The sequence below is a fragment of the Passer montanus genome, unplaced genomic scaffold (assembly GCF_014805655.1).
Source record: "Passer montanus isolate IOZ18808 unplaced genomic scaffold, ASM1480565v1 scaffold23, whole genome shotgun sequence".
NCBI lineage: Eukaryota > Metazoa > Chordata > Aves > Passeriformes > Passeridae > Passer > Passer montanus.
The window spans coordinates 11,992,938-12,009,068 of record NW_024366926.1 but is presented as its reverse complement, the minus strand read 5'-3'; the positions used below and the strand labels follow the sequence as shown (position 1 = coordinate 12,009,068).

The 16,131-nt window shown below is 42.2% G+C and overlaps 1 protein-coding gene across 2 annotated transcripts in view; it reads left to right on the top strand.

Moving 5' to 3' along the window:
- The window catches only part of ANK2 (ankyrin 2), a 282,700-nt gene that overhangs the window by 24,968 nt on the left and 241,601 nt on the right, over window positions 1-16,131 (top strand). The window contains exon 1 of one of the 2 annotated variants that reach the window (XM_039710551.1): window positions 48-263. The exons of the other annotated variant lie outside the window; for it this stretch is intronic. The gene's annotated coding sequence lies outside the window, so the exon portion shown is untranslated. Of the gene's footprint in view, window positions 1-47; window positions 264-16,131 lie in introns of those variants that run through there. 2 annotated transcript variants of the gene reach the window in all.

The following is a 16,131-nucleotide window of genomic DNA, read 5'->3' as shown; positions in this document are numbered from 1 at the left end:
GAGCCCCCGCCCCGCCGCCGCCCGCGAGTGGGCGGCCGGTCCCGCCCGGCGGGGGCAGAGCGGCTCCGCGCCGCCCTGCGTGCTGCTGTGCCAGATCCGGCGTGAGCGGGCTCGGGCGGACCGGCAGGGAGGGGACACGGAGGGGACGCGGAGGGCTGCTGCCGGCTCGGCGCTGTCGCGGGCGGGGGGCGGCTGGCAGCGCCCGCGGCTTGCGGCAGCACGGGCGGCTCGCGGGGACGCGGCGCTGGGCAAGGAGCGCACCCGTAAGTCACCGCGGGTGCCTGTGCATCCGAGAGCCCGGGCAAGGGTGGCGTGGTTCGTGGCGGTGGTTCGGGTGGTGGAGTTTTGTGGGTTTTCTGTTTCCCATCGGCGTCTGTCAATGGCAACAGCAGAGCTCGTCCTCTGTATGGAGCTGTTAAAATGTAAATATCAGGCGGGGATAATCGAAATTTGTGTTTTCCAGCAGAGGCAGGAAGTCTGCCTTGTGCCAAAGTAACGTGTCAGGCAGACGAGGGGATCGGGTGGGAAGCCCCCGTCCGTATTGCTGGGTGCAGAGAGAATTTTCTGTGCCATCTCACAGCCATGTAGCGCTGGAAGGCACAGGTGCTCTTGTGCTGCATCTGTGGAAGAGCTGCATGGAAGGGGGGCTTGCCTCAGCTGTGCAAACTCTGCCTTTCTGCAGTCCTCAGGTGAGAAACAGCAGAGGGAGATTGGTCAGTTTTTTTTCTGTATCCTCTGTAAAGAGCTGTCCAGAAAAATTTTTCCCTTCGATGTGATGGGAGGGGGGTGCTAGAGGAGATTGTCAGGGTTTCCGATTCTTGTCTTGGAATGAATGATGGCTCTGGGGAAGGAAAATGTCCCCAGTTCCTGAGGTTTTCTCCCTTCTCTTTCTTTCTCCTAGAGAAGCCTGACTATCAGACATGCATTTTAAATCCTTGTTTCCTATTTATTTTTCCCGCATGATATAATGAAGCAACACTAGCTAGCATTTCTGATACTAAACATGTGAATGTAGAGGCTGTTCATGTCTGCTGCTCCACCAAATGATTTCCAGGCTCCACTGGCAGCAGTGCACAGATTGTGACTGTGCAGGAGCCAAGGATGGAGCCTTGACTAAGGCCCTTGGGTGTGTCACCTATTGAAAAGACAGATGGATTTAACCTTTGCCTTTGCTCCCAGCTTCCTATCTTTTCATACAGGTGAGGGAAAAAGGTGATACCAGAGATGTTAATTTTTCCCATTTTACTCTTATTTTCCTCTATTTTTGTTTTTGTTCGGGTGTTGCGGAGGGAAAATCCATCCTAAGAACATGCTTCAGCAGCCATGAGTCACTGTACATGGATGGGGTCGTGCCTGTGAAATTCCCCTGTTGCTGTTTGCTTTCCTCATTTTTCTGCAAAGCGGGGCTTGAGCTTTGTGGAGGTGTTATTGGAGAGTAGGATGTTGTAGCTGCTGGAAAATGTGTTTGTGGATCTGTTGCACTTTTCACTCCGAAACCTTTCCTTTTTTTTTGGTAGCACAAGATGGGAGAGTGGGCTGGTGTGGAAGAGCAAGGAAACACTTTTAATAAGTTCTTTTGCCATTCTGTTTGACTTTGGTGCGTTGTGTATTGATGCCGTTTCCAGGATCTGTGCTTGCAGAAGGGCAGAGCTGCGCAGAGGTTGGCACTGGGTGGTGGCTATTCCTTGAGTTAGAGGCTAAGCGAGTGCTAGTGCTAGTCAGGTTAGCACTGGTGTTCCAGGGCTTCACCTGGTGGCCACTGTGGTTGATAAAAAGCACTCTGCCAACCTGGCTAGATTTTTGGATCTGCTCCCTAACTGCCTATCTGGATAATAAGGGGCTCTGGATTTCAGCAGGCTGTGCAGGTACCCATTCCCAAACTTGTTTCTAAATATTTAAAGATAAAATTCAAGTCTTACCTTTCTTTTATTTTGCTAAAACCCAGTAAAAAGCCAAGTATGGCTCTATTATAAATCTGGTTTAGGGTTTTGCAACCAGATTACTTGGTTGACTTGCATCAGTCTGCCTACCCTGGCAAACTGTGGGCATTTCAGTGGTCTGGACACAATCCTTGGCTTGTCTTTTCATTCTGTGCACTAAGCTACACTGATATGGTCAATAAATTATCACTTCCAATGCTGCTTGGGTGTCCTCAGAGTAATTAGACCCCTCCTGGCCCTGCTACATTTGTACCTCTGAGAAATAAGAAAAGCCTCTTGTTACTGGTGATGTCCTCTCCCACCGAGTGATTTACTCTGGTACCAATGTTGCCCTGTGGACTCTGTAATGAATGGGTTTAAAGAGCTGAAAGCAGAACTCTGGGTGATTTTCCTGTTGTGCTCTCCAACAGTTTAAATCGAGGGTGGCTTCACTGTAATTTGTAGTCCTGTGGATCCAAGGCTGGAGTCATGTTAATCCATTTCGGAAGCAGTGGGAGGGGAGCCAGTTCCCAACGCTTTTTGAATCGCTTTTTGGGGAAGGTTCTGAATGTAAATCATGACAAGTCCATGACTGGAGAAGAAAAATGTGGCTGTCAGACCATAATGCTTTGGAGGAATAAATACCATTTAAAGTTTAGCAAATTTTGTGTTCATGGGTAGCTCTAGTCTTGTAGTGCTCTGTGAGCTCTGTATTTGGGTCTCTTTAATTGGTGTTGCTCGGGCACAGAGCACAAGCAGATATCTCGTATAGTAAACAAAGCAGCAGATTTAAGTTAATGCTAATGTGTTTGCAGGCTGAGCCAAAAGCTTTTCAGGGTTATTATAACGTGCTGGGCATACAGCCCATCGATCTAAGTGTCTGGAGGAGACAAAAGTTATGGATTGACTCATTGTACGAATCAGCTCATCTGAAAGTCAGATTCTGCTATTTGTTGCCATCAGTAATTTAGTCGTATTAAGTACGGCTGAGGACGGGTGGCAGTGTGGCCGGAATATTGAGATGGGATTTCACAGATCCCAGGAGAGCCATTCCCTGCTTTGCCTCCACAGATTTCCTGTGTGACCTGGGGCAAGTCATTAAACGTCTTGGTAGAGTAGGGTTGGTGGTACCTCCTCCTTTTTCACAGGGTTAGATCCATTTGTGAGGGGATCATATAAATCTAAATACAATATCAAGCACCACATCTCAACAATGTGTGCCTCGTACATAACTAGACAGTACCTGGATCTGTAAGCCAGCCTGTGCGTGTGCTTCACACTATAATATGCTTACAAGCCTGTGTTTTAATTTTGGCAATAAATCCTGACCATTGATGTGGGGCAGCTATGAGAAAAGCCTTTGTTCATTGTCAGTTCCAACCTAGTGTTCTGAGACTGTTTCAGTTGTTAAACGCAACATTGAAGTTCGTTGTGTGCTAACAATGACAAGATAATGCAAGCTCTGAGGAGGACTTAAATATGTAATTCCCATGTGCTAGGGATAATGGCATGGAAGCCTCTCCTCCAGCAACTGCTGCTGATTGTAATCCAAAATTATTTGTGTATTTAAATTTGGAAGATTTTACTCCTCAAAGTGGTTCAGTCCTATTCATTGGGAATGCTCTACCAAGTGTAAAGAGTCTGGGTATCTTCAATTATGTAAACTCTGATGCTTCACATTAACACATATATACAAAAATTAGGTTTTAAGCTTCACAACCTCAGCCTTTCCTTAGAATAAACCAATAAGATATTGGGGATCTTTGGGACATCTCTTTTCTTTGGAGCCAAATATTTGTGTTCCATGAACAACTTCATCAAGGCCGGTTAACTCCATGTAACAGTTCTTAAACTCTGGTGCAGCAGCTTTAATTGTGTTAGGCATCCTAAATGGGTGGTGATGTACAGCAACTGGTCAGAGGCTGTTAAAGGTATTTTTTCATATTATGTAACAGTTATAAATTAGGATTTTACTATCATAAAAAATGCATACTGGTCATGTAAATATGTTTCTGTTTTTTTAAAATTTTTTTTATTTTATCCACTGCTTTTCAGCACGTATTCCCAGTTAGTCCCAAAGCTCAGCCTTGTTGGCTGTGGGCTGCTGCCGAGGGAAGCCTTCCACTTGGAGTGGGGATTTTGAGCAGGAGGTGGGATGGCTGTGGGTCTGTCTGAGTGCCAGGCCCCCAAAAGGGCAATCCTGGCACAGGGACTGTGCAGTGTCGAGGCTCCCCCAGCTTCCTCAGCAGCACCAGCTCTTTGGTGTCTTCCCCTCATGACAGGCATGAGCTGTGTCCCCCTTCAGACGAGCCTGCTGTTACCATTGTCCAGAATTAGTTTATTTTTTCATAGGTCCTGTTCGGAAGCGTGTCAGAAATGCATATTTAGAGCTCCATGTTTTTGCTTGGCTGGTTAAGCTTCCAGCAGAGCACCTGCTCCACCTCCAGACACATCCTTTTGCCTTCCCACCCCCCAGCACCTCTTCTGCATCCCCTCTTCAACCTTTGCAGTGAAAGTGGATGCTGAACTTGTCACTTGACCACCTTCCTGTGCTGTTTCCTTGGCTTTCATCTGGGCCCACGGCTTAAATTCCAAAGACACTCATATCATTTGCTGCAATTTAGGCTGAGGAAGTATTTTCTCATTAAATGATGGGCCTGAAAATTATTTCCAAATTGCTTCTAAAACTTAATTTCAACTTGCTTTAGAATATCTTCATCTTCCCCCACTGTTTTGTTTTTTCCTGACAGAGGCTTTCATTTTACGTTTTTCCCCAACTTCGTAACAAGGTTTGGAGAGAAGAAGCAAATAAGTTATAAAAATACCAATTTATATTTAAAAAATTTATGCATACACATATACATACATCAGTAAAATAGAAAATTTGACTCACCACCTCTTAGCTCACTCTAAAAATTCCTTTTGGGAAGTAAGGGAGGGAGAACTTTTTAAAACAAGCAACATACATCATTATTTTTAAAAAGGGTACTTAATCTAAAATGTTTTCTACAATGTTCCAGAGTCTTGAAAACTGTTTATCAAGATGACTATTCTGAATGTAAAGCCATTTTTCAGTGCAAAGCAAAAGATAATGATCCCTAGGGTTTATTTTGACTTACAGTGCACTGATTCACCATTCACTGTTAACAACAGTTGAACTCTCTTGGGATTTTATTTTGTGGCTCAGCACAGTTTTGAGGTTGTAGCAGTCCTACAGTTGTGTCCCAGTTCCTGAGCTCATAGATGGCAGCATATTTTTTTACTTGTGTAGAAAAGTAGGTATATTCCCATTTCCTATTTGAAGCTGTGGAGAGAAAGCCTAGTGCTGTTTCTTTGTTTTCTCTGGGATTTTAGTACATGCAGATGACTTAAATCAGTTGTGGTTTTACAAATATAATCTACCTAGAGGAAAACTAAAAAATTAGCTGTGAAGGAATTTTACATATTGTACATTGTACATAAAGTGCAGTTATTGGCAGGGTTTTGAGGTTAAACAGGAGGAACCTATTTATAAGACCTTCAATTTCTATTTATTTCTTGAACAGAAAGTTGATGACTACTAGAAATAAGTATTTATCAATTTTTAAGAAGATGAATTGATTCAGGGGCTTGTAAGCAGAGAAATCAATGTTATGCTTTGAGCTGAAGCAAACATGTCATTACAGGCTCCTTTTATTTCTCAGCAGTTTTAAATAGTGACGGTGACTTAAAATCTGAATTGTGGGCAGTTAGAGCCCTGAGCAGCAGAGCAGCTGGGCTCATTTCACACCACGCTTTGCTTCGTGGATCTGATGTTCAGAAGGACAAAACCCTGCAGCCTCTTCCCTGCCTCTGTGGAATTCTCCAGCCGTGCTGGATGCTCCACGTGGTTCCTCCCTGTCACCTGTGGGAGTGAAGGGTGTGGGCTGGAACTGCTGAGGCCACGTTGCAGGGACCAGGGTGGGATGAACACCTGGAAAGGAAGGTGGCACTGAGGATGCGTTCCAGAGTGCTCCTTAGGTTTCATCAGCGTGCTGCTCTTATTCAGAGTGACAGCAGAAATCTTTATAAATGCAATGAAACCCATGAATCCAAGTTCTTCTGGGTGAGATTTGTTTCAGCGAGGCAGCTTTGCTGGCTCCCTCCTTGCCTCTTCCCTTGCCGTGGGTGCTCACCACTCCCAGGTGTCACACACTCATTGGCTTCCTACAGCTGGCTCATCAGGCTCTTCACTAGATAATATTCAGGAAGATAAAGCATTTGAGGTCTGTCTTTTCTTACATAAAATAGGTTTTGAACGATTGATTGAAAGGCAATAGGTGGAGTGCGCACATGGATTAAACAAAATTATTATGTATTATAGAAGAAATTATTGGTTTAATTTTGAAAAAGGAGGGTTTTTTTCTGGGAGATGAGCAGTGTTCAGCTGTCAGCATTCCGTAATAATATTGGGTAATTGTGTACAAGCACTTAAAAGGTTTCTATTTCTGATCTCTGAAATGACTCACTAATAGTACAGAGCTGCAGGTACTGGAATTCCTATGACATGGTGTGTGCCACTGCAGGAGATGGCTCCCTTTGTCCCAAGGGATATGAAAACACCCAATCTTTCCCGCTGTGATTTCCATATAGTGCTGTAACTGTGAGGGAGAGTATAATGGGTGATCCCCTCTTACTACCTTCAAGCCTCCTGCTGTCAGCCCAGCACAAAGCATTTGAGTACGGGGGGCTGAGGGGTGTCCAGCAGAGAAGTGTGTGCCAGCCAGAAACGGCTTTCAGGGCCTTCCTGCTGCTCCTTGCCTCCTTTTGTTATCCCAACAGAATGCTCATGGAGTAGCGAGTAAAAATATTTTTGAACCCATTGAATTTCACAGACCTTATCTGTTGTTTTTGGGGTTTTTTACACTGCCAATTAACACAAGGGGTTTTGTTGGCTGTGAAAGTGTTTTTGGAGGATAAAACAGTGAAGAGGTGATGGGCACTTGCAGCCCCTCTGTCTGATGGAAGAGGAGGATGTGCAAAAAAGGATGGTGAATCTTCCTGTGTCAGGTTAGTGACTGCACCAGCCACCTGCTCTAATGCTGGTCACAGCACTCTGCACTAAATGTAGTTGCTTGAAATTTGGCCATTTCCCATAGCTGTCTGGATTTAAAGGGAAGTCTTTGAAATCCAGGATGAAAGGTGAGGAAAAACATCTTAGCCATGATTCTCTTGACCTCCATCTATTTTATGGAGGCAAAACTTGATTATGTCTGTGCATAGTTGCTGTCTAAAGGGTTTTAGTACCTGGCCAGCCCCCTGTTTGTTGTCCTGTGGCTGGAAGCCACATCTCTCATCTTGCCATCCTATACTTTGAGCCTGGGCTGCTACAGCATCACCAGAAGGAAGGGTGGCTACAAGTTTTTACATGACATGTATCCATCAGATCAGGTTGGTTTTTCTGTAATCATGTAGTTAGGTAGTTTGACTGGCTGTCTAAAGCCAGAGTATAATTTTGCTTTGCTTTTATTTAAAGGCAAAAATACATTTGGACAGTTTGATTATAAAATCCTATGAAAAAAAAACCTGACTTCAGGAATTACTGAATTGTAAAGTAGGTGTATCATAGGTGACATGAATTGTCTGACTATTTATGGGATGGTCAGCAGAGGGAGGGAAGAGATGGCAAACCTGTTCTGTGAGAATTGTCACGATTTCAAAACTTGGGTTTATTTTAACTTCTTGCTGCTAACTCAGCACTAAGGTTTGTTCTTGGGAGTGTATTTGCTCTTACCCCTTAAGGAGTATAAATACAGTGTCTCTACTTATTTCTTGAGATGGAGAGATAGATTTAGATATATTTGTTGTATAGTAATATGAAAATAAATATTAATATAAAAATTTATGGGAAAACAAACCTTATCAAATGATTCTGGAATCACCTCTCTTACTCTAACAGAAGTGCTCATGGCCACTACCCTCATGCAGTGAGCTACTTTTGGGAAATCACAGCATTATTCTGTGTGCAGCCTGTGAGAGGTAGCCAAACATTAGTTTGTATTGTGCATACAGTGAATACTGATAAAAAATTTCCCTTGTATTAAAAAATGTAATGGTGTTGTGGTGACCTTCCATTTTGAGGAAATGAAGGAGAAAAAAGCTGAATATAATAGGGAATGATGCAGTGGTATCAGTCCATCTTCTGAGATTGTCCCTGCTCTGAGTGACAGGCAGTAATTGATGTGCTCTCGTTGCTTTGTCACCTCAGCTTATCTTCATTCTAATTATTGCCACCTGCCTGCTCTGACTGAGCATTTGGTGTGGGTGTTGGGATGGCTCCTGAAGGCTGTGCAGGCTTCATGTCATGAGATACCCTGCCATGGGTGAGAAGGATATGCAGAATTCTGAGTTACTGTGGAATATCTGAGCTCTGCAGTGTAAGTCAATATATGGATGTGCTGCAAACTATTTAGGGCATAATTATTGAAAATGTGTTTTTGATCATAATGCTGTGGTCAGTTTGGCAGAGAATGCTAAAACCAAAGCTTAGAGAACCTGGAAAACATTACAGTTCAGGTCTTCAGGGAAAAGAGCAAAGATCTAATTGAAAGTAATTTAAAAATGTTTCTGCTAAAAATTAGAATTGCTTCTGTAAAACTGAGTCTCGTATTCTGATTGAATTGCTGCCTGGATTTGATCATTGATGCAATTAGTGCCCAATGCAAGCAGTACCGAATAGAAGGTGAGTGTGAAACTGTAACATCTTTTGTTTCTTTGTTTTTGTTAGTTGATTTTAGTTAGAAACCAAAACACTGTAACACAGCAGTGGAGTTTACATGTGATGAACAGAATTTGCTTTTGTTAGTTGAATTACTGGCAAATAACAGTAATTTCTTACAATTTCACAGCATCATCTGCTGTTAATTTACATCCTGATATTTCATGTCCATGTTAATTTAATGCTAATGAGCATGTTGGTAATGATGGCTGTGGCACAGCATATTCAAGTGCTTTATTCTAACCACAGTGTTCAGTTTCTGAAAAGAATCATAGTTTTCTGTGCTTAATTCCACCCCGCTATTTGGGTGCTTGTCATTTGCCTTTTTACCCATTTTAATGGGTAAAATATAAGAATATTCTTAAATATAGGCAACTTTTTAGTCTTTCCTGAGAACAAAGAACAGCAAGCTACCAGTGTTCTGCATTAGCTAAAAGACTTTAGCTCCTGTTTTCATATTTCTTCAGGCAGAATTAGCATAGGAACCACTGCAGTCTGGAATCCCTCCCACCTGATGCAAAGCTTTTGCTACTGACTGACAAGTTTTTTGAAGGGGCAATATGTTTGCGAGGCATTTTGTAAATTAATACCTTGGTTTCTGTACATGCTGTTACAACTTTAACTTTTTTTTAAATGTAACTTCTGTTTTAAAGTGCCTGTTCTCTGGCCTGTACACGTGGCTGCTAAAACCATAAATATTTACAAGCTTCTGTGGCAATAGGAAAAGTTGTTTTAAATTAAGTATAAAAACAGGTGGATTTTTTTCAGTGTTCAGGGCTGTTTGTGTGTAAACAAGCAACACTTGACTGCCCTGATTTTTTCAGCATCAGGGAAGGACTTGCACCTGCCTTGCCTTTACTGCCCCAGCTGTTTATGGCCCCAAATTCCTTAAGGCAGTCCGACCCACCACAGTGTTCTTTCTCTGTTGCTTCTGCAGCAGCTTTTAAAGGCCTCTCAAAAAACCAAAAAGGCAGAAAAATTTGAAATTGAAAGGGAAGACAAGTATTATGCAGAAATGAGGCAGCTGGTTTTAAACAGGTTGGTGGTCCTATGTTTGTAGAGCTTTTGTGGTCTATTTTAGCATCTTAAAATACTCACTTGTGCTGTGAGAATTGTCTTCATTGTGCATCACAGGTAATGTGTTTTCAATTAATTGCTCCCAACCTACTACTCTTAACTGGGAGAATCTTTCCTAGACCAATGAAATATTCAAAATTGCTCAAAAGATCCAGGCATGCAGTTACTTCTCGTGTAAATGGGAGCTGTGTGGGCTCCCTAATCACTTAAGTAGCTTTGAAAAAGCTCGTCCTTGATGTTTTTATTTCTCTGCTGTAGCCAGTGTTTATAGTCTGCTTTGAGCAAGATAAAAAAATTCCTTCTCACTGTTCTGAGAGCTTACCTGAGGGTGTAGCATTGCCTTTTTGAATTAACAGAAATGTTATGAAAATGTTCTCTGTTCTTTAAAATCAGCATGAAATATTCATCTAAACTGTCAATAAATATTTAAAGGTGATGTGAAATTTTTATGCATTTTAAAGAATAAAATTAATTAAAACATTGTAAGTACTAAAACATGGTAGTGAATAGAAGAGTTGTATTAACATCTGTTAAATTCAGATCAGGTGCTTGGTTTAATTCAGTGAAAAAAGCAGGAAAACAGGGGGGCTTCTTCTTAACCCTTTCATTTCTGTAACCTGGGACCGGGACATTGGTTTAAGATGTGGAAGGCCCAGAATTGCCGATCTCCTGGGTTAGAATGGAAACTGGTTTTGGTCATTCTCTCAGGACTCTCTTCCTGAATTAAGGCTTCCTGGTTTGATACCTTGTGTCCTTAGAAGGACACACAAATACTTGTGATCTTTGCATGTATTAAGATATCCTGTATGTTGTGTGCTTTTATTGCCTGCTGGAATCAATCACGTTTTGGGGTTCAGAATGAGGGAGGTGCTCAGGATTTGGGAATGAAACCTCTATAAGATTTCTGAGTATCAGGAGTTATTAAGCACAGAACAACTGTTCATTTAAAATTAAAATTAATCTAGTGTTTAAGAAAAGGAATTTAAAGAAAGACATGTCTTATAAGACAGACATACAGTCATTCTTGGGGGTTTTTTAGGTGGAGAAAGATGAAATTTGTTTATTTTGGGGGGGAGTTTGTGCCAATACAGATCAGAAACTAAATTTCTGAAACACTGTGGGAAGCAGCTGTACATCAAAGTCCCAGCTGTTTCCATACTGCTGGGGGGGGGAAAAAAAAAAAGTAAAGAGAACTGAAGAATAAATATTGGGAAAATGGGGAATGTGTTTTGTAGGAATATCCTCCATTCTCTTTTTTTTTTTTTTAAGCTGCTTTGAAATTATGTTTATGGAAATGTTATTATGGAATTACTTCCTATATGCAAAGGAGAAATGTGGTTGCAATTGTGAGTACCTTACTGATTCTCTTTTTTTTTTTTTTAAGCTGCTTTGAAATTATGTTTATGGAATTATTATTATGGAATTACTTCCTAGGCGTTAGTTTGAAATGTGGTTGCAATTGTGAGTACCTTACTGAGTGTAGTTCTGCTCTCATTGGTTCTCCCACCCCATATCTCAGCCCATGTCTTGCCTGGAAGGTGTTGAGAGGGGACCCTACTGCATTTTTGGGTATTGATACCAATTTACAGGTACACATCTGGAGGAAATTCAGCTTTCAGCTGCAGTTCTTCTCTCCACTAAGCTGGCCACTATTGTCTTCTAGAAAAAACCACACTTTCAGAAGCTTGAAAATGATTAATAATGTTAGATCTTCATAAAATTTTATCAAGTTGAAAGAGGCTTACAAATGAGTATTGTTTAGTACTGTGGCAGAAGTGAGGTCTACTGTTCAAATACCAGTTCAGACAACCAAGCTATGAAAACTAATCTCAGGCAAAATGGTTTATGTTAGTATTCTGCATGTTATGTAACAACTTGCAGTGCTAATTTTATTGACTAGTTATTAGTTTTAGGCCTTAATATTCAGATAAACATTAGAGAAACATTGTTTAAATCTTTGTTATTATGTATATTATTATTATTGTTGCAAGGGTATTTGCAGTGCTAATTTTATTGATTAGTTATTAGTTCTAGGCCTTAATATTCAGATAAAACATAACATTTAACTTAGAGAAACATTGTTTAAATCTTTGTTATTATGTATGTTATTATTATTGTTGCAAGGGTAAAAATAAATGGGGAATTTGGCTGGTTTTCAGTCTGAAAGCCTTGAAATAAATCAGTGTTGTGATTATCATCCTTTAGTGAGTATCCTGAATGCATGTTGTGGTTGACAGGCTCTGCTCATTGCTGCAGGAGGCTGCTCAGTGCAAACTGCACAGCCAGGAGCAGTGGGGCAGGAGGGGCTGCCTGTGCTGACAGCACCATGTTTGCTGAGCAATGCTGAGAGGTTTCACCTGCAGGAGGTTTGCAGTGGCAGCCGGAGCACAGCCGCAGGCCTGTGCTGCTGCTCTCCTGCCTCACCTGCTGCACACCTGGGGTCAGAGATGTGCCTCTGCATGGCCTGAAGCACAGCAGGTGTTCCCCTTGGATGCAAGCAAAGCACGAGAACACAGGCATCTGTTTTCAGCTTTTTTGGCGTTAGTTTAAAGTTGTCAGTTCTTCAGTGATTTTTCTGTCTATCCAAGATACAGTGAATGACAAGGCATTTCTGAGGCAGTTCTGATATATCTTAAAATTAAAGTATCTCCAGTTGGAAATCAAGAATAAACATGGAAGAGTTGCTGAGCCTGTTGCATTGTAAATGTGAGAACTGTTTTGGTGGACCAGGGTTCAGAGGCAGGACTGTCTGCAGGTGCAGTGAGACTGCAGACACCTGAATGCTGTATGAAGGCTTTATAACAGATTTTTTAAGTATGTGTTTTCTGCAAGTCACTTTTGAGGACTTGCTTCAGGTGTTGTGTTCTGCCTTGAAGATGTGTCGATAAAAATTGTGTGTAGGCAAGGCAGATATCTACTGAAATGGGTTAAATCTTTAAAAATCTGTACATTCACCAGCTCCTGTTGCTGCCTTATCTCCTAGCTTAAGGACTAAATAAGTCTAGATTGGTATTGGTGCCTGTAGGTTGCAAATCTTAGCTGACATTTATAGCTACTGTCCTGCTTGCAGCCTCATTTAGGAAGTTGAAGGTTGTCTTCTGAGTGGATCAAAATATCCAGCCCCTCTCCTGACTCAGCAGAACTCGAGGGCCTGCCGCGCTCTCAAAAGGCCCTGTTGTGTCCCAGTGGCTCTCTAATTAGCGGAAAAAAGCAAGTGGGAAATTCCTTTAGCACAGTTGGAGTGATGTTGGAACACTTCATGCAAGGCTGAGCTCCAATTCATGGATGCACTGCAGGCAGCTCTCCGTATGGGAATGCCAAAGCCAGGCTGTGCCATGCCAGCGAGCCGGCTGTACCCGCACACCCTACAGGAATCCAGGCACCTCTTCCTCTGACCTCTGGCAGCTGCTCAGTCACACCTCGGGCACATTAAAGCTGCCCCTCTGAAATAATGCAAGGCAATATCAAGGCAACATGAGGAGTGTTCACTCTCTTGGTAGCTCAGAGCGTTTTGTTTCCTGCTCTCTGGCGCAGAGGGAAAGCACCAGCATCCTCTGTGCAAGGCTTCATGATGAGACTGCTCCAGGGTGGTGTAAATCGGCAAAGCCCCTAAGGTGGGGCTGCTGTTTTTTCACTCACTGCTGGGGGTTGGAAATGCTGCATGCCTCTGAGTTCATTTTTGCATATATGGCTTCATTTTTCTTCTGAGCTTCTGTGTAAATCTTCTGCAAAGGCTTGATCATCCAAAAGGATAGAAAGACTATAAAATATTATCTTGGTGGCTGTGTAAAATGATCAAGACTTTCTTTCTTTTAATGGTTTGTTTTTTGGAGGGTTTTATTTAGTGTGACATTATCTAGGAGAGGTACGTGCTTTGTCATGGTTTCTAAGGAATTTTAATCTCCAAGACTTTTTTTGAGGATTGCCACTGCTGTTTGGGAACGGTCATCTGTTGTCAGTAATTTTTTACATGTCGATTGATGAATGTGAACAGATATTAAGTGATGCTGACTATTCTGGAAATAGAATTATGTAGGGATAGAGCACAGAAGGCACCACCCTCTGTGTTAGTGACATTTGAAAGAGTTACATGGAGATTCACTTTATGTTGTCAAAATTCTCACAACAGTGCTCTTGGCTGGCTGGAGCATCCTGCTGGTCACTCAAGAACAGTTATTTTTCGGCTGAACTGCACAGAAAACATTCTCTTGGATTGGTTTTCTTCTCCTCTTGAGCTTGCCCCTTGTGCATCCACAAAGATGCACTGCTGCTCCCCACACAGACTCCCAGAGAGATAAATCCAGCTTTTGTCCTGCGGAATTCTTTCAGCCTGGCACTGACAACGCCAGTGGCCTCATCTGATTAAATCTACTTCACTGCCATGCAACATGACAAATGCTTTTGGTTCAAGTTGAACGCTGAAGCTTTTGCAAACAGGAAAAACAGTTGTCAGCTGTCACTGTTGTGGGACCAAACACACTCTGTGCTACAACAAGCAGACAAAAAAGCCTCTGAGCCGTACAGCAGATCAAATGGGAAACCCACTCAGGGTACTTCCAGTTCTATTAAGACACGAGTGTGTTTTTATCAAGACTTGTTTAACAACACAGGAGAGAACATCTGTTAGCAATTGGTAATAAGGAAAAAATACTGTGTTTTGCTCTCAAGCAGCCTAGACAGAGCAAAATTACAGGATGCTGTATCATTTGCAAGATGGGATATTTAAAATTTTAATGTTTTGCTTACAAATGTAGCTTTTGACTTAGTTTTTTTTGCAAAAAAAAATTAAGTATCTTTAGAAGAAAAGCTGTATTGAGGAGCTTTGGAGAAAGCGGTTTGGTGGCTCTGCTTCAGAAATAAAAATATAGAGTGAACTGAGGTTGAAAATGATACTTGGGTGTTTGGCATTGTCCTGGCTACTGAGTTTCTTGTGCTCTCTGAGTTTTCTTCTATCACTTCCCCAGCCCCGCTGAAGAAAGAAGTACAGAATGTTTGGGAGAAATTGGGATATTTGAGTGTACGTTTCTAAAATTTTATTCCTTGTTTTCTTTGAATAGATGAAAAAAGAAGTATAATATACTGGCTCTTTGTTTTTCATAAATGTGTAGGAATTTGGAATTTGCTTGGGACTCTTTAGTCTGAAATATTATAGGTCAGCCTCAAAACTATGCCCAATTTATGGTTAATCCCAAACCCGATGGGCATCTTATATTTCATGCAGAAAGCACCATGCCTAGTGCAGTGCATTCTGACATTTCCTTTTGGAGCTGTTCTTCTCTTAATCACTGAATCAGTTTTTAATTAAATACAAGTGAAGTCTGACTGCTAATGCAAGCTTCTGTTTTAAAACCAAGTCAAGCAGAAAATGCTTTCTCTGTTTTCCATGACACTCCCGATTCAGGCGTTTCTTCTCTGGAAGGTGGAGGGGGAGCAGCCCCGTCTTTGAGTTGTGACCATCAGTCTGCAGTTGGCTTCCAATTCCCATCGGTGCTTCTGCACTAGGGCCCTCACCCTCTACACCTGCCCAGATATTATAGGTCAGCCTCAAAACTATGCCCAATTTATGGTTAATCCCAAACCCGATGGGCATCTTATATTTCATGCAGAAAGCACCATGCCTAGTGCAGTGCATTCTGACATTTCCTTTTGGAGCTGTTCTTCTCTTAATCACTGAATCAGTTTTTAATTAAATACAAGTGAAGTCTGACTGCTAATGCAAGCTTCTGTTTTAAAACCAAGTCAAGCAGAAAATGCTTTCTCTGTTTTCCATGACACTCCCGATCCAGGCGTTTCATCTCTGGAAGGTGGAGGGGGAGCAGCCCCATCTTTGAGTTGTGACCATCAGTCTGCAGCTGGCTTCCAATTCTCATCGGTGCTTCTGCACTAGGGCCCTCACCCTCTACACCTGCCCAGACTGTAAGGGAGCTCTCCTTCATCAGGCTGTCCATGCTGAAAAGGGAAATATTCATCTAAAGGTTGTCAGTGGCTTCATCCGCAAACTGTTATGTGGAGCCATCCTCAGGGATGTATTTTTATAACACATTAGTGGCTCAGTAACTGGTGAGAGGAATGAAAAGCTTGGGCCTGTCAGCTAAAGGGCACTACAAGTCCTCTTTGGTCCTTAATATAGTAAGGACCAAATGGCTGGCATTCCTTCTCAGCTTTGTGACTTTCCATTCCATTTATTTTGTGTTACAGCTGTTCAGGAATTGTTAGAACTGCTGGTTTTGGGGAATTAAGTAACTGAAATAAAACAGTTGTTTCTGCTATCACCCCCTTTGCTTTGTGAGGTGCCATCCCTCTCGCAGCTGTTCAGGAATTGTTAGAACTACTGGTTTTGGGGGAATCATGTAACTGAAATAAAACAGTTGTTTCTGCTATCACCCCCTTTGCTTTGTG